This window comes from Ischnura elegans, chromosome 1 (assembly GCF_921293095.1).
Source record: "Ischnura elegans chromosome 1, ioIscEleg1.1, whole genome shotgun sequence".
Classification (NCBI taxonomy): domain Eukaryota; kingdom Metazoa; phylum Arthropoda; class Insecta; order Odonata; family Coenagrionidae; genus Ischnura; species Ischnura elegans.
In genome coordinates, this window is record NC_060246.1 from 100919975 (window position 1) to 100943764 (window position 23790).

Genomic DNA, 23790 nt, shown 5'->3' on the forward strand with positions numbered 1-23790 from the left:
CTGAATGAGCCAAACACAGCAACACCTATGTTGACCTCAATTTTAGCCTAAATTAATTATTAATTTCGAAGGTAGATGAAGTTGATGTGTCAATATTTTATTTTTATTCTCATTTATGTGTAACCAAGTGACTCACATTAGGTCTTTGGGAAAACGATATTTATTCCGACCCAACTCATTTTAATCAGTGGTTCTTCCACGCCAATGCAAGTATTGTCGTATGAGTCTATACAGGCATAATTTGTGCGTTTCGATATCGTATTGGATATCGTCTGAGTGCGTTTCAAAATAATTTTTACCAAAAACTCCAATACAATGGCACGAGTCCATTAAAATGAGCACATATTAAATGTGCAAGGAAAATTTCAATTATTTCGGATAGTGGTGATTTTTCCGTGATAAACACGGGAAAGCTGAATTTTTTTATTTATTATCCGCATGAAACCCCGTTTCTAGCATTGGTAGAAAACTTTCAAATTTAATCAAATAGATTATTGGATGTTTTAGGGTATATTAATAAAAATACGGGTCAGAATCTTGAACCATCGGAAAAGTGATTCAAAAGGTATAAAGGCCTTAAGGACCTGGTACTGGAGGACTACATTGAAGATAAATGGACGGATATGGCGAGAAAAGAGGGACTTCATAGAATAGTGGGAGAAAAAAGGATACAATGGATCGTTGCACGCTAAAGAAGAACACGGTGGTTTGGCCACATTATGAGACACATCAGTTACATGGGAAACATGGTGGAAGGGAAAATTGATGAAAGTCCAACAAGGAAGACCAAGGGGCAACTACCAAGAGCAGACCAGGAAGGATGCCTCGCCGGAATTTCTGTTTTGTTTTTTGGTCACTAGTCCCAGCCTACTGGCTGTCTCCAGTGAGTTTCAATAAGGTTAGTTTCTGATTGTATTTATGTCAATGTAAAATTAGTCATTCTGTTAGGCCAGGAAGGATTGACGGAAGAAGTCAGGGAGGGCAAAAGAGCAATCTTGGGGTAGGGAGAAAAGAAGGGCTGCAGTCTACCAATCTTAGGATTGCTATAATATTTAAAATAATAATATAAATAAATATTTTCATCCATGCATATTTATATAGAGTAAATTATTTCCATTCTGGGAAGTTAGGTAGCCTCTGAGGCAATTAGCACGTGATCGGGCAGACATCAAAATTCTTAAATGCGAAAATGATAAATATAAAACCGAAAACACTCATTACATGAAGAAAAAAACCATGGAAGGAATTTATGCGTAAAAAAATTCAAAACTGTAGAGACAATAAAATGAAGACCAATGCATGATGAATAACACGTGAGATTAAGCATAATATACACAATGCATATACATACCCTTAACAATAACGTTTCAAAATCATCAAGAGTTATTACCCATTTATATATCAACCTTGAGTATTTACCCAAACAAAAGGTTTCTTCAATTTAATTAGATAGGATATTACAAAATTTTGGTCCCATATTAAAGAAACACCTTTTTTACTATGCTAAATTAGATTTGGGCATGGGGACAAACAATAATTCACAAACTCGTTGCTCCCATATAATTTGGCTTTTATCCATCACGTTAAACGAGCATTTTTAACGTTTTGTAACAATACATACATATATCTCAATGGGGATATGTTTAGTTCAAAGACTGAGGGACGGGAGTGATCATAACGTTGTTTAAGCAATATTAATCTTGCTATTTTTTGGAAAGTAAGCTGATTTTATAGTGCTATATGCATGTATGAAGAATACATATAGACTATGCTCTTATAAATTAAGATATAGACTTGGCAAATCATTTAGAATGCATCAATTCAGGAACGTCTGCGTAAAAGTAAACCACATGTTACCCATAATGACGACCGATCAAATATGGTAATATGCTTTGCCCTAAAGCTCTCAGAAACCGGAGTTTCTTTCGTTACATCAGCCATTAAAATATTAAAATGAGTTTTTGAAGCCAGCATACCGGAAGGTAATCACACCACCTCCATAGCGCTATCATCTTCATTACCTGCCAGCTCACCCATCTCTTTTCGGCAGCCTCGAACTCCTATTTACATTCCACCCTATGATATCGTCTGAGTACAAGATTTTGGAGGATGCTTGTTTCTCAGCTGGTGATTGGTGAACAAGGCTTGCATACTGAGGAAGAGGAGGTAGGAATGCTTCCTAAAGAGGCCAATATATACGTCTCGCAGTCAACTCGAGCAACAGAGCATTCGATCTCAATGTTACACCAAATACGAACTCTGTTCCTCCAACTACATTTACCTTCTACTGCATCTCAACTCAGTTACGCCAGCATTTACTTTTGTTCTACCGGTCATCTTCCAGTTTCCTCATACCATTATCTCCCCCTCGAACCCTATTTTCGGTTATCCCATTTTATATAGATTTTTCCCCAGTAAGGGAATTCCGAGAGCCATTATACCATGTCAACAACATACTGGCATCACTTTTCATCCGAGGTGAAACCTGAGTCGTGAAGCATGCATAGAGGACATACCTTCGGAACGTGCTTCCCTTAGTACACCTGTCTGAAAGGTATGAGTAGGTAGTTTGTAAGCCTTAACTGCAATACAAATCAATAGTTCATAAACTTTCAGAATGCTATGACCAAATGTCAAATGTGGAAAAAAGAAAAAGGTCCCAAAGCCGAATTTTTTACTGGCTATCATAAAAAAACCAGAGCAGAATTAAAGCTAATTATTCGCAAAAAAATCATTACGGACTTATGGACATTTAATTGACTTCATAACGGTTAATGCCTAAATTAAAATATATTGGTAGGTATTTAATAATTGGCTAATATTGAATGATCCTTGAATTACAATTAATACAAAAAAGCTTTGCATTCCAAGTTACTTTTAATTAAGACATCATTCGCAAACGTTGTTTACACGATTGAATTTTTATCAATTTTTTAATACAAGCAGTTGTAGTTTAGGAAATCAATCTGCAGGCCTCATTTTCTCCCTATAAATATACTTGGATGATCCCATGGATCAACTTACAAGTATATTCCAATATAAAGATGTGATGATAATTTTGAATATAACTACACGCACTGAGAGAAAATTCTGACCTTAAACCAGTTAAAATAGATAAATATAAACATGAAACTGTTCGTTGAAAAATCGAAGGTTTACACACTATAACATGATTTCTGGCGACGTCGGAGAAATTTTGGTATCTATTTCAAGCAAAGATTACTACAAATTTACTACTCCTCGACGCAAAACTCAGCAATTATAGCGTGAATAACAGAGAATAAAACGCATCGAAGGCACGTTTCACAAACTCAATGGGCCATTTGGTGCATTTGGTATTAAAATAAGTCTAACCATTTTTTAAATAACAACTTGATTGATATCTTTACGATATAGTGATTATATTTTGTATCCAAGAACTAAGTAGAAGAATATTTTTTAGCAATAAGCCAGCATTAGCCTCCCATAATATTTCAAACAAAGTTCCACTATAACTACAGATATTATTCCCTAAATTAACCGCAATAAATGGAATATGAAGGGTGCATATATTAAAGCATGCCTAGTACTTATTTTATAATCCTGAATGAAAAGCTTGGAATTTTAATTAAAGGTTATATAAATAGATGTCACATTTACCAAATAGAACTCTTTAAGCACAAAAATGAAAAACTACTAGGTCCGGCTAAAACAGCGACGAGTTGGATGAAATTATAAAAGGCATCGTATATTACTACAACTCTTAGCGATTACGATAGCGCACAATATTTATGAAAGAAGTAATGACAATAGTGGCAATTAATTCATTATTATTGCTCGAACACGTAACGACAACTATTAGCTCCATGGGAACAGCTGTAGCGCGTATTGAAAATTTTTACGACAGCAGCGCCGCATGTTCGGAACTAAGACCAACCATTCACAGATCTCCTAATTAGACGGTCAATGTAGAGGAGTAGAAATTTTGGAGTGGAGAGAGGTAAATTTGAATAGTATTCAGGAGGAAATTGAAAAGAAATACCCCAAAAGAGTCTAAAATTATTTACCCTTGAAATTTTCAGGCTTAAAGCTCAAAAAAAAAAACCTAAAGCATAATGCTTGATGGTAAAAAAAAAAAACAAAAGGGAAATGCTGCTGTTATTACCACTAAATAGTTCAGTGTCACAAAATCAAAAAGCCGGGATGGAATCGTGCAATAACAAGCCTCCATACTTTTACTGTATTTTTGTGTTCAGTTCCATCTGCGTTCTGAATTTCCATCATTTCAAACTTAAGCTTTTCCTCCCCAACCAATTTTCAAATATCCTTCTCCATCGGTCTTGAGCGTACGCTATTCTCTCATAATGCCATATATCCGAACTGTTAACCTCTTTTTAAACAAGCATTCATTTAATATTTAGACCCACCCTTGCACTCTGTCCTCTCGGAAATTACAAGTTACATAAAAAATCTCGAAAATTACAAGAGTTACAAGTAAGTAGAGCGAAAACGCAAGAAATGTAACGTTGGATTTAGATCAAAAAGACACAACAGGTTCTTTCTTTTGGCATAAACATTTTACAACTACAATCATTTCATCGTCCACTCTGCACCAGTTTTAAATACAGTACCAACTCTCAATAACATTTAATTGACTCCACATTGATGATAAATTATTCTTCTTTTTCCCAACAGTATTTTAAAATTAAAAGAGCTGTAATGGAGAGAAAAACGATTGAGAAGGCTACAGTATTCCCCGATACGCACGAAAAATCTTCTAAGCTTTGGCAAAGCAATAGCTTATTTTATCCTTGAGAAATCATCAGATGTACTTCAATATTTTCGCATAGTTCATTGAGTAAGTAAAATAAACATACCTGATATGATAGTCAAACATGTTCAATTATCAAAATTTGTGCTGACCGAATCAATTTTCTTTGAATGCACAAGAAATCTGACTTTCTATTTAATTCATCATGAAATAAGAAAATATAACTTAGAATAAAAAAATGAATACATAATTGAAACTTGATACTAGCAAGTCTCAACTGAGAAACTTCCTATTCAACGAATACCTTCTCCATTAATTCCTGATAAAACTCTGACGCACATGCTTACACGAAATTTTACTCGAGGTGAAACTTTGAACCCCAAAATTTGATAGGATACGCAAGAATTTCTGGAAACCAAAACTCGTGTCGGGCAAAGTTCCCTTGCGTTCGTTCTTTAATACTACCTGCGGAATAAAAGCAAGCTGCTTCCTCTGAGCCCGCGGAAAAGCAGCTTTAGCACTCCCGCAAACTCCGAGAGCTAAAAACCCAAACCTCTCCTCACGGCGAACACTCGGCGATGTCGCTAAGCTTTAAAAAATCTCAAATTCACAGAACCACGGACGTTAAATAATCGCAGAAAGCAGCTCGAGTTCGCGAAATAAAACCTTGCATTGTTGTGACCAAACAGACTCGAGGGAGACTTTTTTCTCTCCCACTTCTGATAACGTAATTATTAAAAATATTTTTTCTTCCTTCCTCTCCTGGATTTGGCTAGATCCATAAACAGCAGGGAAAAAACAAACTCAAACCCGTAATCACCCTTGCATTTCCAGTCCTTGGGCGAAAAGTTCAACGGTGCCTTTAATTAACCCAAGGAGAACGAAAGTTCAATTGTGTTCATTATGCCAGGGAAACAGCATGCGCAAACTTTCCTCTCATTAAAAACGAGTAGAATTTTCTTTTCGAAAGACCATCCTTCAATTTCCTCCATTCTTCATTTGCTTTTCCACTCTTTCATCTTAACGTTTTATTGCGTTTACGATCGGACGTTATATTATTATTAACCTACCCACGCACACACATATTATCAGAGCATCCAATGGGAAAGTCTTTTTATCAAGGGCGAATAATGTGTTTATTTCAACCTTGAATAAGTTATGCTTGAGGTTTAGTAACAATTGAAATTTTCTCCACAGAATTGAAAAGGTACATCTCTTAGTTACTAAAACAAGGTAAATATATCTTTTGGTCACTCAAATCGATATAATCAATCTGAATGAGATTCTTCATCTTATTTCCTTCAATGGTAATCAAATTGCCTCACTATGTTATCTCCTCAAATAATGTTTTTTTCAAACTGAATAATCTTAGAGTACTTTGCACACGGTATACGATGGCTTGCGGTATAAGACGAGGTAGCACTTCGAAAAAAGGTGAAAAACTCTAAATAAAACCAGAAAAGGAATTTCTCAGAAAGGAAATCAAGTCGCGTAATTGGGAACGCTCTGATGTAAAAGAGGTGAAACCTAATCTTTGCTCAAGTAACAAAAAACTTTTTTTACCATCACGTTTCCAATTTAACATTCAGCTCTTGACAGATATAGGCATGCGTAATAAACTTCCAACTTCAAAGGGAATCGAAAAAATTCCACTTTATCCATAAACTCAAACAGCGTCGTAGCTACATCATCAGCTCCTCTGAGGAGTGTTTTTACTCGAAATAGATCCACAGCAATCCATTCAACTTGTATTTCTTTTACTTTCTATAATTTGGAATTGACTTATCAAATAACGTCATTTCTTCAATTGCTTTTATATGCCATTTAAAGATCTCTAAGCCCCTCTCAGTATGGAATACATTCCAACCTCAATTCTTCAATCAATCAATTGTGTGATAATGTAAACAAAGCCATTCTACCAAAATAAAAATAAAACAATACTAAACCCGAAAAACACTTGTAAACTATAATTCAATAATTGTGTTGCGAGTTATTATTCCCCTCACTTGTAAAATTTCAGAAAATAACTTCATTTTTTAACTATTTGTAATCATACACTGTGATCTATGACATTCCCACATAAAAAAGCAAGTACGCAAATATTGGAACATGTAGGAGTAATATCAATGCACAATTGAATTATTTGTAATGTAAAAATAGCATTCATATTCATTTTTATCAGAAAAAATGTCATTAGATGGAGCCCCGATGGCCCGGAGTTGCTATTTGATATAATATAATAACCAAATATAAAAAAAACTACCAGCTTCAAAGGCAATGTGTAGTCAACTCACTTTGTTCGCGTGCCTAAAAATAACTTCATCTACATCGTACGCGTATAGCCTTACGAATTTAAAAGGTATTATTTATTAAATGTGATTTAGGTATGATCGATGCCATGCGTCGTTAATACGAGTACAGTAGTAAAAGTGTAATTACATTCATCACAGGTATGCTTGTTTGCATCATTTTTATTGACATCCCTTGGGTGAATTTTGAAATTGGTTATAATGTAAGAACAATACGGTAAAAAAACGTATTTTTCCGTCAAATATAGCCCTGGAATGCAAAAAACTCATGCCATTGATGTGGAAAGTGCCTCTGACAGAGGGACTTCGGAGGGGAAGTGAAGCGCTGAGTCAGAACGATTTTAACGTACACCCCAGTGCAATGGTACTCCATTCAAATAGACTCGCCCAAGCCCAAAACTAACGTCCGCGCAGATGCCACCAAGTTTTAAACGGACTGTGTGTTAAATTAACTTTTGATAGTACATACATTTTAGAAGGAGCGAGAGGAAAAATGCTGCAAACAATGCTGTTGCGTAATATTTGGAGTTTTGCGTAACTATTTTCAAATATAGCGGAGAAAATATAGCAATATTGTTCAAATTTGGCGTATTTTTAATCATAATGTTTTCCTCGAATAAAAAGCCTCAGACAAGCCAATTCTATGCGAGAGTAAACTGATTTCGTTGGATGTTATGAATTGACCTTCAACTAAGAAATGAAGGCAAAAAAATAAATTATTTTCTTTTGCACCTCACAAAGGATTTATCAACCTTAAATTAATTAATTCTCATTAATAAGGGAAATCAAGAACCGCATGAGTCACCAATAACACAATTTTGAATATCAGCTAAGTAAGAAAATGTGAAATCTATGAAATATACCCAGAAAACTGAATAAATTATACTTTGACATTAGGTACCACATTGCTGTAAACTATTTTTTTAGGAATTTGGTCCGCCACTTTTTTACTTAAAAAACTGTACGAAAAAATCTAGAAAAAATATGTAAAGAGCACGCAAATGCTTGACGAAGCTTCCGAACCGGACAGCGGCTAGTAAATCGGACCCGCCAACAGACACCCCTTTTCATTGGAAATATTACAAGAGCCGAATAAGAGGGATGACTGGGCATAAAAGCGTTGGCAGATTAAAAAGGCTAAAAAAAAAAGAGAAAGGATCACATGACGTATATAAAATAACGTAAAAAAAGCCGTGGCTCGCGGTTTTGAAAACCCTGAGAAGGGAAGCGCTCTTTCCGATTTCCCTTGACGAACGGCTTAAAGAATTCACAAAGCCTCGTCCTGTGGACTGCGCCACTGAAGCCCTCATTTTCCGGCAGCTCATATCCTACATCATTCTGCGGCTAACATCCACTCACTCACGTTCACTTCCCGCGTCACGAAACGCTCGATGGAAATTGAAGACCATTGCTTGAACGGAAATAAGAGGGTATGTCATTCTCGATCGACAGATCGTATTTTGTCTTGGCATCTAGACGCACATCTCTCACGCAACTTCTTAAACTTTTTGGAAAATACAGTTCAGCGTTATGCAAAACCCAAAAAAAAATCTCGATCAAAGTGGTGGCCAAAATACATGAATTGGCCCCACTACCATAATGAAATTCAAACGACCGTAGCTTATTGTGGGGTGAGCTCCACCCTTACGTACCCAAACCAACCTTCGGCGTGAAGAACTGAGAGAGTATGCTAGTATGTCTCTTAGTTTTTCCGCAATTGATAATAAGTTTGAGGAATCGGGTTGGTGTAGTGGTTAAAATATTGGATTTCTAACCCGTGGGCTCGGGTTCAAATCCCTGCAGTGGCAGAACATTTTCAAAGACCACCCGATCCCTGATTAAATGATGTGTGGGGGACAATTCAAGCGTAACACTATGTCCGCCGGATGGGATGCTAAGCCGTGATCCCCTAAGTGATTTTCGTTAAGAGTGCGCTAATGCCGACGCCGGGTTTCTCTCCACCCTTCATTCACTTCCCCTCCCTCAGGGCCTAAATGACCTCAACTGTTGGTCGCCTCCTCCAAATACTGTACCATAATTTATTTTGGGGGATTCGTGGAAGGTTAGTGGGTAAAGCGCTTGAGTTAAAATTCCGGGAGATACCTATGGCCATCCCCAACAAAAATTCTTGAACACAAGTAGAGGAACTAGCCACCAACACTGAATTTGTGGTCTTCACTAACCTATGAATTTCTCTGCGGTGAGCTCTCGCCAATCCAAACCAACCTTCGGGTTGAAGCATTGAGTGATACGGTTATTCCTTATTAAGAATCGCCGGATTCTCAATCAAAATAATTTCAATTGGTAGGATATATTTGGGAAACGTTTTCCAAAATGAGTGACAGGTGATGGCGATCGATCAAAATCATCTGAATGAACCCTGAAAATACTAATATGATAGCGCAGCATTGATCAAGCAATACTTTTAGGAATGAAATAAAATGCGTTCCGGTGTCAGGCCAAACCTGAGAGTGCCACCGCGAGGATACTATGAGTGAAAAAATGTTCAATTTCATTCTTTCATTAACATAAGCAAAATATAACTTACCATACAAGTGATATTCTTTAGTTTTAAAAGAAAATGTTATCATATACAACGGGGAGATTCGTATGTGATGGAATTTTTATAATTATTTTACCATAATTTAATTTCCCTTTCAGCGCTGTATTTATTTAACTATGCATCTCGATTTGCTTACATATAAATAACGTTATAGCTCAGAAAGTAATAATGTGAGTTACTTTGAAGCACCATCATGCACAACGTTTCAGATCAGACACTTCACTGGCGTTTTCTTTATGCCTATGAAAAAGACCCTCTCATCAGCTCTTTCCTACTCATTAACGCCTCTGTGAAGTTAAAATTTCCACGTAATCAAATTTCCCACCTTCTAACTTTCCTGTTTAGCCTCAAATTCCTCCTTCTAGACCATCTACAAAACTACATGACTTGAATTTTTTTGCAAAATGGAAAGGGCTAGTAGTATTTTTCTATCTCTTTAAATAGCTTCCACTAATTAGGCCCGAAATATTTACATTTTTACAAAGTTTTCTTTGCAGCAAAGGAGCGTAAAATATCAAATCGCACATTGTCATTTATTTCCAATCACTTAAAAATTATAAATCAACGCCAGCAATCTTTTTTGTGATGACCAACTATTGTTTAAAAGATGCATCAAGGTCACTAGAGCGATGCATTTATGACTTCTCCTCAGATGTTGTCAATCAGACGTGTGATCAAAAATCAGACGTGTAGCACTAATTTAAACCTACCAGGACTACATATGTGATGAAAAAATGCTATCAAAACGATGAGCTTTCAATTTATAATTTTGTTATAAATTCTCAGCATTAATAAAATGCACAAAATGCTTAGCAAAAAGATTTTCATCAAAATGAAGGGGATACCGTATTTATCACACCTTCTCGGAGAATTCGAATTAGGCTGGATTTCCATTCAAATAAGCACGACAGGTTAAGGCCTAGGGTTGCCCATTAGTTATTGAGGGTTTTGGGCGGGATGATTGACGTGTATGTTATAAATGCTATAGAAAACCCTCTTCCAAGTTTCCATGGAAAAATAACCAATAATGGGTGGTTGTTTATGTTGGGGAGAGGATCGGAACACGGAAGTTGATATAATCTTTTGTACGAAAGATAAAGAGGAAGAATAAATAAGTTTTAAAAAAGAGTAAGTAGTGATAAGTTAGTTAATTATATCGCTACAATACGACAAGGTTTACTAGAATTGTGACTGGCACCTTACCGGTCATCTTTGTAATTCAAGATAATACAATCATCCGTAGGGGATATTTCGATTCACTTTCCAAGAATTTTCATTCGTCCGGAAAGTATCAGGAAACATTTCAAGAAAGTAATTTCCACCTCGAGGGCGATCTCCTCCCGGTAGGCAATAAAACGGAACACTGGGGGTACGAAGCTGTTCACACTCATACCTACACACTACAAGGAGGTCTCTCTCTCTCTCAAGAGGAGAGAGAAAATTGGGTTTCCTCCCCCCGCGAATAAAAATTGAAATGATGGGAGGAGTGAGGGATTCCTCGAGGATGATTCATAAGGGTGAAATGCTTGAGAGTTGATTCATTGTTGGGAATAAATCGCCCTCGCTCGCTCGTGGAGGTGATGCACTGCTCCGGGAAAATTTTCCTCCCCCTCCACGAGTCCTACCTCACCTACAACTCGGGAACCCGAACTCCTCTATTCCCTGGGAACTCCTTAACACCCTCTTCAGCCCCTCCTCCCCCGCGCGGGACGGAAACTTGAGCGCAGATTCCATCTTCTCGTATTGCTCCCCTTGCCCAACCTCCCTCCCCCTAATCCATGGCATGATTTCCTCCGCAGCCTGATATACCCTTCCATATCGCCTCCCTTTACAAACCAATATCGTGCCACACCCATACAGTTTTCCTTACACACACGATAAAAAATTATCGTCTCTATTGGGATATTTTTGCTCCAACACCATACCCCCCGAAAACAACCGAAAAAAATAACAACTATACCCTCTTTCAACAAATCTCTCGGAAGTCAAATATTAGAATTATATGAATATACTTACTTATGCTTGCATATTGAGGAAAAATTAAATATTCGAGTACATGGGTGATATTTACGTCATTAAAAAATATTTTTTTGTTTTTATAGTAAGCGAATAAGGTTAATTTAAGAAAGCGCAATATGTACCTACTGCATTAAAGTTTGAGAAAATAAGAGTTCATATAAAGGTTTCTGTAATAATCGCAAGAATTATTATATGCGGTTTCTTTCCTAAAATCGGGCATACCAGAGTAAAAACCCTAAACAAAGGATTTCTACCTTCCCCTAATCCATCGATTCATTCCCTCCTCAGACTGATATACCCTTTCATCGCCTCGCTTTTACAAACCAATACCGTGCCGCATTCATTGAGCTTTCTTTTCACACACGATAAAAAATGATCGTCTTCATTGGGACATATTTCATCAAGCACTATTTCGATATGTCTTTCGGAGGTCAAATATTAAAATTATATAAATTTACTCGTATGATTGTAGGTGAGAAAAATTAATGCTCACGTCGTAAAAATATATTTCGCTTTTACACAATGCGAATAACGCTAACTTCAGCAAGCGCAATATGTACCTATGGCATTAAAATTGGAGAAAACAATATATTTATTAATAACTATGACAGATTCTTTTATGGGTTTCTAGAATAATCGTGAGCATTATCTCTCGCGGCTTCTTTGATAAAATTATTCATATCGTAAACAAATTGGTTATTAAATAGATCGTTACTATTGAGAAAATTGAGAGCAAAAGTACGAAAGAGAATCACATAGTTGAATCAATAGCAGAGAATAAGTATGATAAAAATATCTCCCAATTACTATACCTACTACGCAAGAAATCGTGCAAAAACTGTGCCATTAAATTATTTTAAAAGTTCTTAAAATCTGACCAAAATTTGTGGTTAGTGAGAACAGTCATAGGACTGTCATTTGAAATTCAAATAAATTAAGAAAAAAAACAGAAAATATAAAAATTATTGCTATCCGAATGTTATCAGCTACAAATTCGAATAATACTGCGAGAAATCTAGGGTAGGTACATATGAAAACCTATGCAATAATTTCGTCGAAAAAATGCATATTTTACTAGAATTCTTTTTTAATTTATACATTAACCTGCATTAAGCATAGACCGCGATTAGTTATTTGAACGTAAACTGGTTAATGCATAACTTAGGTCATGCCTCAATTCTCATTTTTCCCAGCTTGTGATAAAAGATTAACTTCAAGCCACAAAAGGGCATGGTATACCGTTAGCGAAATTTCAAAGTGCAGTGGAGTGAAAACTCAATGTTACAATTTTTTTATCAAAGATCTATCAACAACTGCATAAACCTGATTTTTTTACGAAAAATCAGTCAGCTATTTATTCCAAACGCAATACTTCCCAAATTAAAAGTTTTTCCTGGATATACACAATTACTTATACCACTTTTTTAAATAATAATTGGTTTTAAAAAAGTGGTATAAGTAATTGTGTATATCCAGCAAAAACTTATAATGGAATACCACAAGGTTAACCAAGAGTTAGTGCATTTAATTCCCAAATTGAAGAATAAATGCCTATTTTTCGTTCATTTGTGTATGGTAATTCATCATAAGCGATAACTTTTGCCAAGTAATTTTACCATGGGCAAACTTTAAGGAGAACATATAGTTAATAAATAATACACCACTATTACAAGGAATAAGGCAGTGAAAATAATATCTCATTAACTTCGGCTTTGGCTGGATTTCCTCGAGTTAGAAAACGAGTGTTCGACCGAGCGTTGGGGCTGCGAGTTATGCACGCCCAAGAGTGTTCCCGTCGCTCCTCGCCGAGATTTCTGAGCCCCGCGTGCTGAAATAATCCGCGCGCGTAATGCCTTGCTTCCACTACTGCCATCTTGCCCCAGTTAATGCAAAACTCAGGTCACGTTTCACGTTTTGCAATGCATACGGCAGTTAGTACCAGCTACAGCCGCGGTTATAACTCGAAGCACGGTTGGCGAATCGTATATGATTTCCCTTCTAATTCCCTTACATTTCCTCTATCAAAAAAATAGATTTCGTAAACGTTCCATCCCGTTTTTTCCCTCGAAAATATACCTGCAACTAAATACTTCCTCATAGCTGAACTAATTCTACGAAATTATATCGAGAAACGGGTCCTCATGGGGAACTTTGTCATTTTGATATCATTCACTTCATGTACCGCACACTGCAACGAACGAATACATAAACCTCTTCATCTAGTATCCCATTGGTAAACATACAAATTCAAGAATCAAGATCAAAAACTTTCAAAAGGTATATGATATTAAACCCCAAAAATATTAATGTATTAGTTATATTCCAAAAATGTAAAATATTTCCCCAAATAAGATTTTTTACTGAAAGAATTTTGACTGAATTACTTCATCTTAAGAAAAATGGAAGGGAGAAAGATTACAAAGAACTTGAGGACATTTCTCGTTTGCTCCAATTTTCATGGGGAAGTTATGATTTATATGAATTTATCATTAAGAGAACGCTGATAGGTTAGGAAAATAAAGTTTATAAGGAAACGAATAAATGTACAAAATTATTATTCTCAGGGATTCCCAGGCATCGATACACTTTCAATAAAATTGGAACATCATACTGAGGTTGGCTATGTACCGGTTAGAAGGCTTACTGGCTACCAAGGATACTCTTCAACTACAGATTAACGAAGGGAATAACTGTCTTGTAGCCGCATATTTTTCAACTATTGTCGTTACAGTTATCATTTAATGCTCCCCCATTCGGATCATCTCATCTCCATCCAATATTTTGGCTCTAAAAGGTGTGACAAATGTATTCTCTAATATAGTTTGGTACAGAGTTCCTCATTTTCGTATATACCAGCTGATACTGTTTTGCTTACACTTTCTATATCTAATATTGTAAGGTAATGGTGATCTAATGTTATTGGTTGGCAAGGGGTATCTGTGGACCTCCTCAATGGCTTCATTAGTCTTGAAACCCTATGTCTAGCATGCTGGATGTCCAAATAGTGGGGAACAAACCTCAGTGACACTTGACGCACGTATGACCCCTGGAGGTCAATGAGTTGGTAAATCCGGGCATGAGGAATGTACCGCTAACTTGGGCACCCTTGTAAGGTGCGGACCAATGGTAACCAAGCTCCTCATTTTCCAGCCATTTAAACTCGGTGGTGACCACTCCTGCGACTACATAAGAGTTAAGATCTATTTATTTCAAATGTAAGTTACTTATTACTTTTCCCATGCCTAAAAACTAAGATTCTTACCTTTACAAAAAAAATTCATACTTTTTCTTTCTCGAAATGTTTAACATTGAAACCTCATAAGGCGAAATTAAATGTTGCGTTTGGACCACCGTTATGAAGTCAAAAAGTCAAAACGTAAAACATGGTCTGTATTGAGCAAAATATACGACCTGTTTTGATGTGAGAGCCAAATATCATAGAAATCGGTCGACGTTAAATGCCAAAAATTAGAAATGGTAAATGAAGCAAGATTAATTGGGACGTCTGTAGTGGAGAAACCGCCTAAATATAAGATATTTCTCCGCAAAAAAGTTGATTAATCTGCGAGCTCAAATGCCAAGTATGTTCTTCCATTAATATTAAATATTCGATGATAACAATGCAACAATCGGGAAAAAGGATTGCAGAATATTAGGTATTTTACGATACGTTGAATTACCGAGCTATTGATTCACCAACTTGCGCTTTAAACAGACTTTTTCTTAATCCCCAGCTAGCTCCATATTTTTCCGATTTGTTGCATTGTAGCCAGTGGTATATCCGAGTGCAGAACAAAACCATCGGCTCCTCATTGCTTTCTCCTTTTATGATAAAAGAAGATACTGCACACCAAACAGTTTTCCGGTTACGCATTGATTAGTTAAAACTCTTCCAATTGATCACGTAAACACCCGTATTGAACTCAGTGGGAAGAAAAAGAGATTGTTTCCCGTTGCGACGCGGTTCGGCGAATTTTGGAACCCATTAAAAAGCACGAGATCTGAAAATGGTGCCCCTGCATCCCGAGGCTTTTGCTGGAATCTACTCTGCTACAAACTGCATCATCACAACAAACTCTAAATAAGTGCTTCCATGGTTGAGCAAATAATTGATGGTGAACAGAAGCGAACAGTTCAACAGTTTTATTTTTTAAGCGGAATAGCATATTTATCGTCATTGATTTTTTAAAATAAGTAGTTAAAATATTTTCTTTTTTCTTTATTCCCAGCATCCATTTAGCATGCGTTACCAATGTAAATAATGGTGAAGTAAATTCAGGTAATTCCGGGCTCTTCACATTATGGTGATCTGAATGGACAAAAGTTTGGGAACATGCGAATTCTTTCGAAATTCTTACCTCCAAAATCCACAAAGTTAGGCCGAAAAAATTGAGTCTTCAATTATTTCATTGCTCCCTTCTATTCGATGATGAATATTTAAAAACATTTATACAAATGCCTACTGGATGCCGTGCCCCATGCAGTTTCATTCCTTTTGTCATTCGCTAGGATAGACAATAAGCATGGAAGGGACTTTTTTTCTCGACGAAGGACAAAGGGGATAAAGCTAAATTGTGTACTTTCAAGAATACTTAGTTAAGTTTATTTGCCTGAGAATCATAAAATTTGCAAAATTATAAAAAATATTGTTAAAAGATGCTAATAAAGAACAAGTCATGAAACGTTGAACTTGACAAATGATAAAATTTGAATATTCCCTTTTATTTGGACTACTTTGATGCCGGCTTACACAAGACAACAATTTCGAAGGAACGCGGAGACCATTATTTTAGAACAGCAATATGTTTTCAGGCCCAACAGAATCGAATACATAAATGCGAGGTACCTTGCCAAACAGATAGGTATAGCAATTCGTGTACCCCTTGAACAAAAATACGAAGCCAATAGAGGTGGCTTTCGAGGTAGTATTCAGATATAGGTATAGTAAGAATAAGTTGCTGGGGAAGCCAGAATCTCAATAATTCATCTACATTTTTATTTATACCTATATTACACGATGCTGTCCCAAAACATCTCGCCAGATACAGCAGAATATTTTCACCTTCCGTTTCAACGTTTCATATGGGCGCAAAAGGTGCCACTCCACCACGCGCCAGCCACGTCCATCACGATCCTCATCCATTTCCTCTTCATTCGTTTTCTTTCAAACTCTTTCGGATAAGGGAAAAAGTAGGAGGAAAGGGAGTTTTCGAGAGGAGAGGGTTAGCCGATCGGACAGAAGCAATCAAAAAACTTTTCGCCCGCCTCAACTTGGATCGCTCCAGGACATCTGATTCCCTGGACACGGTCGCATCACTAAGAGTGAGCGAAAATATCACCTTCTCACCCACTCATTCCTCCCATCACGCTCGTCCCTCCTTGCACAATACTTTGTCTCCCGTTGCTTAGAGAAATGTTTAATCACATTCTGTTTTTTCCCCGTCATACCCACCAAACGTATTTTTTTTTAAACGCAAAGCGTCAATATATTGTTACTTCCGAGTCTGGCAACGCAGTCTACATGCAGTAGGATGGATGATATGCGTGTCCCCGTAAACCATTGGGCAATGACAATGTAAATATGCCCATCTTTTTGGATCTCCATGAATAATTGAATTATCAAAGTTTTTGAAGTGATTCAAGCGTAAAATAAATTCCCCTGTTGAGTTCCCAAGGAAAGAACCCCCAAGGCCTAGTCACAGCATTTCACAAGAAGAGAAAACAGGGATTTTAAAAGATAAATGAAAAATATCCGACGGTTTTTATCACGCATCTTGGAGCCTCGCTCAATTTTGACATGATCAATTTCGGCAGTAGAGGAAAGAAAAGGCGTAGCCTTACTTGATTTGACCTCTTCTGTCGTATTAAAATTCAAAACTGGGTTGGTTTAATATCCAAATGATCACCTTTCACCTTGTGTTAAAATTTTTTCCTAAATACTTGGCAAGCATGAAACCTTTCATGCAACAACAGTGAATAACACTCCCTCTAATCAATATCACCATGTTAAATTAAGTTATTCGGCATTACTGCAAATAAATTTTATTATTTAACATTTCGAGAAAATACGATAAAATAGATTGTGCTAGCTAATAAGAATGGTAAAGAGTTGTTGGTATGGGAAAAACTGAAGCGTTCGCATTCCCTTGATAATCACAAAGACCCCAAGGATACCTCAGCATTATGCCCCATGTAACGGACCCAGTAAGTAATTTACTAGAAAAACTCAAAGGGCAGCACCGAGGTAATGATCGGGATCATTTGTAAGTTACCCTTCGCCATCGCCAGCGGGATTTAGACGAATACCTTTGAATTGAGAACATTCACTCCAAAGCGAACGTCCAAACAATACTATTAAAGAATTGACACACCTCGAAACACTCGAAACTACTATGCAAAATTTCCATTCATGATCCCATGTTTTCAAGGAATAAAATGAGGGCTGCAGAAGATTTGTTACTATTTTTACTAAAAACTTCCGATTTTGCGGAAAGTACCGTCATTTTTTCAGAGATTTTTCCGACTAGAAACGACCGAAGCAGAAAGAAAACAACCTAAGCTGCTTTGATGTACAAAAAAAAACAAGACACAATTAAATAGCGAAGGATCAGAAATGCATGTAATTTGACCACACGAATGCAAGCCATAAAATCAATTATTATCCCCTTTGTGACTATATTCGGATGCAGGATCGGGGGTTGGACTAAAAGAAAATCTTCACGCTGTCGTGAAAAGCGAAGACGTAAAAACCGTCGCATGGGCTTCTCGGAGTCAGCACATCTTCCTCGGAGATGCTCGAATGTATCTTCGACGGCAGACGGAGAAGGGTTGGAAGGCGCCTTTCGCCCTTTCCTCGCCTGCTTGTCCTATCACATTCACCTGACGCCCTTCAAATGCCCACGTCAATCCACCCGCCGAGAGTAGCCGCGAGAAGATGCCCCCCTATCGCGCTTTCCTCCATCCGAAAGAATCCGCCCTCATTTCGTTCGCCAATAACCTTGCTCCCGTCGAGAATCGACACAAAAGGAAAAAATAAGAAGGAAACCTCCTCTGATCTAGAATTGATTCCGCAGCATCGCCCACTCGTAGCGGAAACCTCTTTACCTCCGCTGCAGCTTAGCACAAATCTCTCCGCAAAACACTCCCATGTGACCATGAAGATGATTTCTGGTGAACGGTTCTTTATTTAATAAGGACCACCTTATACCTACATTATCCTTAAAATTTTCTGGTGTTTCTTGAATTGTTATCATCATATTTTATATGACGCTTATTCGTTATTTTATACGATTTGCTATTCAAAATATTTACCAGTTCTGAGGTATGTCATGACCGCATTAGTGACACTGAGTTAATATACGGGAGAGGGGCGTCATACTATCGGGGAAGGCATTGAACAGGATTTATGGATTAAAGAAAGGAGAGATAGGAATTCTGCAAAGCTATAAGAGAAATGTAACGGTCACGTATCGGCCTGCTGTTACGTAGACTAAATTTTCCATTGCAACTTCAATAGGAATTTCCCATTACTTTTATGTAGAGTGTGTGGATTCTGGATTCAAATTTCTCCTATATCAGATAGCAGTCCAATTCATGGCCTCAATTTCATTTTAAAAACTAGGCGATACTAAAATATAGATATTTATCAAGAGATATCGATTAAATTTTCTCTGAACTCCAGACCTAAGTTTGAGTAAAATATTTAGAGGAGACATTAGTCATAAATGTTCTACTGAATATAATGGTAATAATATATTTGGCATAAATGTTGTTATGAATGCCATTAAATTTATTCACCTTAATTCTTACCTAACTGCAAAATTTGATGAACAAATTTCATTACAAATATGCATTAGCACATGAATTAAAATAAACTAAACCTAGAATAGGTCATAGCTCATGTTCTGCGACTTTTCATCAAATTTTCACTTAAAATCCCATTTCTCTTGAAGCGTTTTTGACCGAAATAAAATGGTAAAATTGTGCATTCACCTCGAAATAGCCAATTTGTAAAATAATATACATCGAGTCCGAGGCCAGGAGCTGAGCGAATGAGATGATCTCACGCAAAGTGAGTTTGTGCATCGAATTCCACGTCATCTCTCTTATCTTTCATTCGCCAGGCAACGTCAGGGGGCGACGGAGCGGAAATTGGCCCCCTGTGAGAGGACCCCAAATCGTCGCAAGCTCTCCGCCTTCCCATTCGGGCTGACCAGCTTCGGGAAATGTTTCACGGCTGGAAGCGCGGCTTCTGAAAATGGTCAACTGAATTTCTCTCCCGAAATGATTCGGGTTTAGTTTATATATGCCGCAGGCGTCCACGCCATTCTCTGCGACGGAAGTGATTCTTTCCATTTCGCCGGCACGTCACGGAATCCATTATCGAAAGGTATTCCCCGCCGGGATAGAAATAGGGATTACATGACTAGCTAGGTTCACCTCCCATTTATCTGAGGTCTCTCGAGCCCGCCGTAAATTTACTTTAATCCCTGATGGCGATAGTAAATTTTTCGGTAAAGCTTTACGTGAATATCCATTTATTCTATGATAACGATCTTTATCATGATAAAACCGTAGGGTAACACTTTGTGTTGCAAATTGGTTTCCACTTTTTCTTCGCCGAATCCACACTCAATTTTACAAATTTGGTATTAATTGTGCTAACCGAGTAAACGGGGGAAGCAGCAAAAGAAGGCATCGTATGAGATTGATCGATCAGGTGGCCGAGTATTTACAGGAAAAGAAATACGTAAATATAATAAATTTAGCTGAGAGGAGAATTGAGTGGAGAGATGCGTCAAACTGTCGACCTATAATAATGATGATGAATGAATGATGCGAAAAATTTTAGTTAAAATTTAAAAGTGAACAATAATCATAACTAAATACCTTTTTTCACTCATTAAACTACAGACAAAAATGAATTTCATAAATAATTTGAAATAACCATTTTCGGACCAAAGCTAAAATGATAAATTTCAGAAACGTATTTTAACATGACAAAAATCCAGATCTATACGCGTGCATGAATAGCTATTATAAGTTTGTAGAATTCCTGATGCAATTCATAGAATTGGTTTGTAATTATGTTCCAGATTTTCGGGGTCACCCAAGCGTTACTGCATTTCTCCAGGACAACATGTAAATAAGCTATCCTGCAGACTTCCTCGGGTCACTGATCACGTCAATACATATCGTTCAGAGAAAATTTATCGACACGGCAGAAACCCCTAAAGTCGGAAAGGTCTTCATCCAAGCCCTGCAGAAATATTTAGTTGTAAGCTAAGAATTAATGCAATGTCACGCTTCATGCTAATAAAGTCCTTTTAAATACTTTATCTACTTTAATACTAATATTAAGGGCTAATCAATCAAATTATTTGCTTAAATTAATGTTAGCTAAGACGTATCCTAAATTCTTTTTAAGCCAAAACATAACATATCGTGTCTTCTTCTCCTTGTTTTCCTTGTACAAAGTACAGGCACTTATTAATGAAATGAGGCTTGATATGTTTGTACCCAATAAATAAATGATTCTCCTACCCTTGCCTCGACCAGAGGCTGGTGGTTACAGCTGTACGGCATCACTAACATTACTGATGACGAGGGTAGAGCATGAAAAGGGCCCTTTCCTGCCTCCTTATTGCAATATCCCGACGCGTGACGAAGGCCAAAATGATTGATTCACCACTCGGGTCGAGGCAGAGATGCAAGTCACTCATCTAAGCAACGGATTTTCGTGGCAATATTATCACCTTCGTTTTAGGAGGCGTAAATGGGTAGAAATTCCGTGAATATCGTGGCCAAAATTTACTATTTCAACCCATTGAATGTGCAAAACCCATGTAAGTACTTATCAAAATTATAAAATATATGGAAAAATAATCTCTTTGTCATATAAACCTCGTAATAGAAAGGAATAACCAATTCACCGAATATAGCTCCATAAGTAAGACAAATACGAACTATATTAAAATTGATCGTAAAAAGAATATCATGCGTACGCAGCTCAAAATATTTTCAAAAAAATAAAATCGAGAAACTATGATTTACGCGTGTTTTTAAATTTTCTGTCTCTTTAATCTAACTTTCTTCCACGTTGGTCTTTAAGGTAGGACTCGCCAGCACCTATATTCGTAGAAGATGAAAGTTCCTTATTAAGTTTTGAAATTAATATTCTCCGACACGGAAACTAACCTGCATGAACAAAGAAATGAACTCCATTATTTTTTTATGGATTCAACTGTTACATAAAAACTGATACGAAATTTATCAAGTCTGACTAATTTCATAAGTTCAGGAAATCGACAAAATTGCAGTTTACATACAAAATTTCAGTTTACTTAAGAGTGACATCATTATATTTTTATAATATAATTCATCCCACTAACAATTACTAGCCAAACCCTGAATCTAAATTATAGAGTTACGTTTCTCTTAGTGGTATTTATCATTTGAAAATGAAATGATTAAGGACATCCTCATTCAGTCCAAAGCGGTGATGTATTTCACCAAATTCGATAACTCATTCGCAACAAAAACTTGGACCATTCCGATAGCATTTCTTCCCCTTCCACCGAATCAAGTTCATTCTGTGCGACCAAAAAAACGAAAATTAGCCACGCTAGCCGCAGCTATATCACTCCAAAAAAAACAAAACACAAGAAACTCATTTGGAACTCTTTTAAAGGCTCCGTTTACAAGCACCCACAAAACGAATGAATCACCTCACTCTTTTGACACCTGAAGACTCTTGGAGCTGGATGTATCGATTTTCAAAGTAAACCTCAATTACTATCCAGGCAACTGCGATTTTTAGAGAGTAAAGGACACGAAACGCTGCACAATTATTGACGTATCAAGTCCCTTATTTATATAAATATGTGATTAGGGGAATTCATTCATTAATTTACACAATTTTCAACGGCAAAGGTTTTTACTTAAATTAGGACTGAAATTATAAACGTATTATCAACTACAACAGATCAAATTTTGCATCATTATATTTCCTAAAACAAATGAATCGTAAGAAAGAGCGAAACACTTATCCACGCCGACAAATTATAGCTAGACTATTGCAAAAATAGTTCCAAAAGTAAATGCTGGCATATTTCACTTGCCAACTAACGAAAAGTTTCAGTTCATATCGTCCAATTCCGGCAGCTTGTTTACTTTTTTTTCAAAAATGCAGCTCGACTTAGCGGCAATTTTCAAAGATCCATTGCTAAGATTTTTTAAGTACCTACTGTCATATTTCGTTATTTCCAGGTTGACATTTTCGTTGTCATTCGATTGATTTCAGTAGACTTCGATGTTTTATTTACATAGAATCCATTTCTAATGACTCTGAGCGAACTTCATGGACACAAGTGGGAGAATGATATATGCACTAACTCTAATATGGATGTAAGAGGTACAAGTATTGTGTGCATGATTATGTAGGTGAAAATACTAAATACAGGTCTTTCTTTCACCATCATGCATCGTGATGTGCAAGTACAGAAGCAGTGAAATGTTCTTTATTCATTAGCATTTTAATGGAGTCGGCCATCCATACTTTCGTTTCCTAAAAGCGAGGGGAGAATTATTTGACTAACATAAGGATTAAAGGTAGGTTTTGCCCGAGATTCCCCTCGTCTGACGACTGTGTATAAAAGGGAAAAGTTTACTCTCCCTACCTATGAAAAAAAAACTTCTCTCGAAAAAGTAGAAGTCAACCCTTAATATTTACAAAACAAGTGCAGTTTAACATACCTTCGTAATACCTGTCAATATAATATCAAAACTTATTGTACACAATAAAAACATATTTGCAGAATAACTTCCATTTAAAGGAGAAAAAGTCAGGTAGTTATTCATAACCACGTACGATACAAGCCGATTATGCAGGTAACTACGATTCAAAAATAATGAAAACATCCAAACCCAGGGGTTAAATAAATGAGATGACGTTACTTCTACTTTGTAACTGAGCTTTCATAACTTTGTATCCAATCTATCTACTAGATAAGACAAGACTAACACTCTAAGACATCAAAAAGGGAGTTATTACGTCAGTATTGATGCATTAAATTATTCCCTTTACGAGTGTACTAAGTCTCCAATAACTAAAATAGCTAAAAACATTAAGTGGTATGATTGCCAAAATA

General features: G+C 36.7%; 1 protein-coding gene across 1 annotated transcript in view; it reads right to left on the bottom strand.

The window, feature by feature from the left end:
• LOC124167274 overlaps positions 1-23790 on the bottom strand; it is a 111801-nt gene that overhangs the window by 86548 nt on the left and 1463 nt on the right. The gene's annotated exons all lie outside the window — the stretch shown is intronic.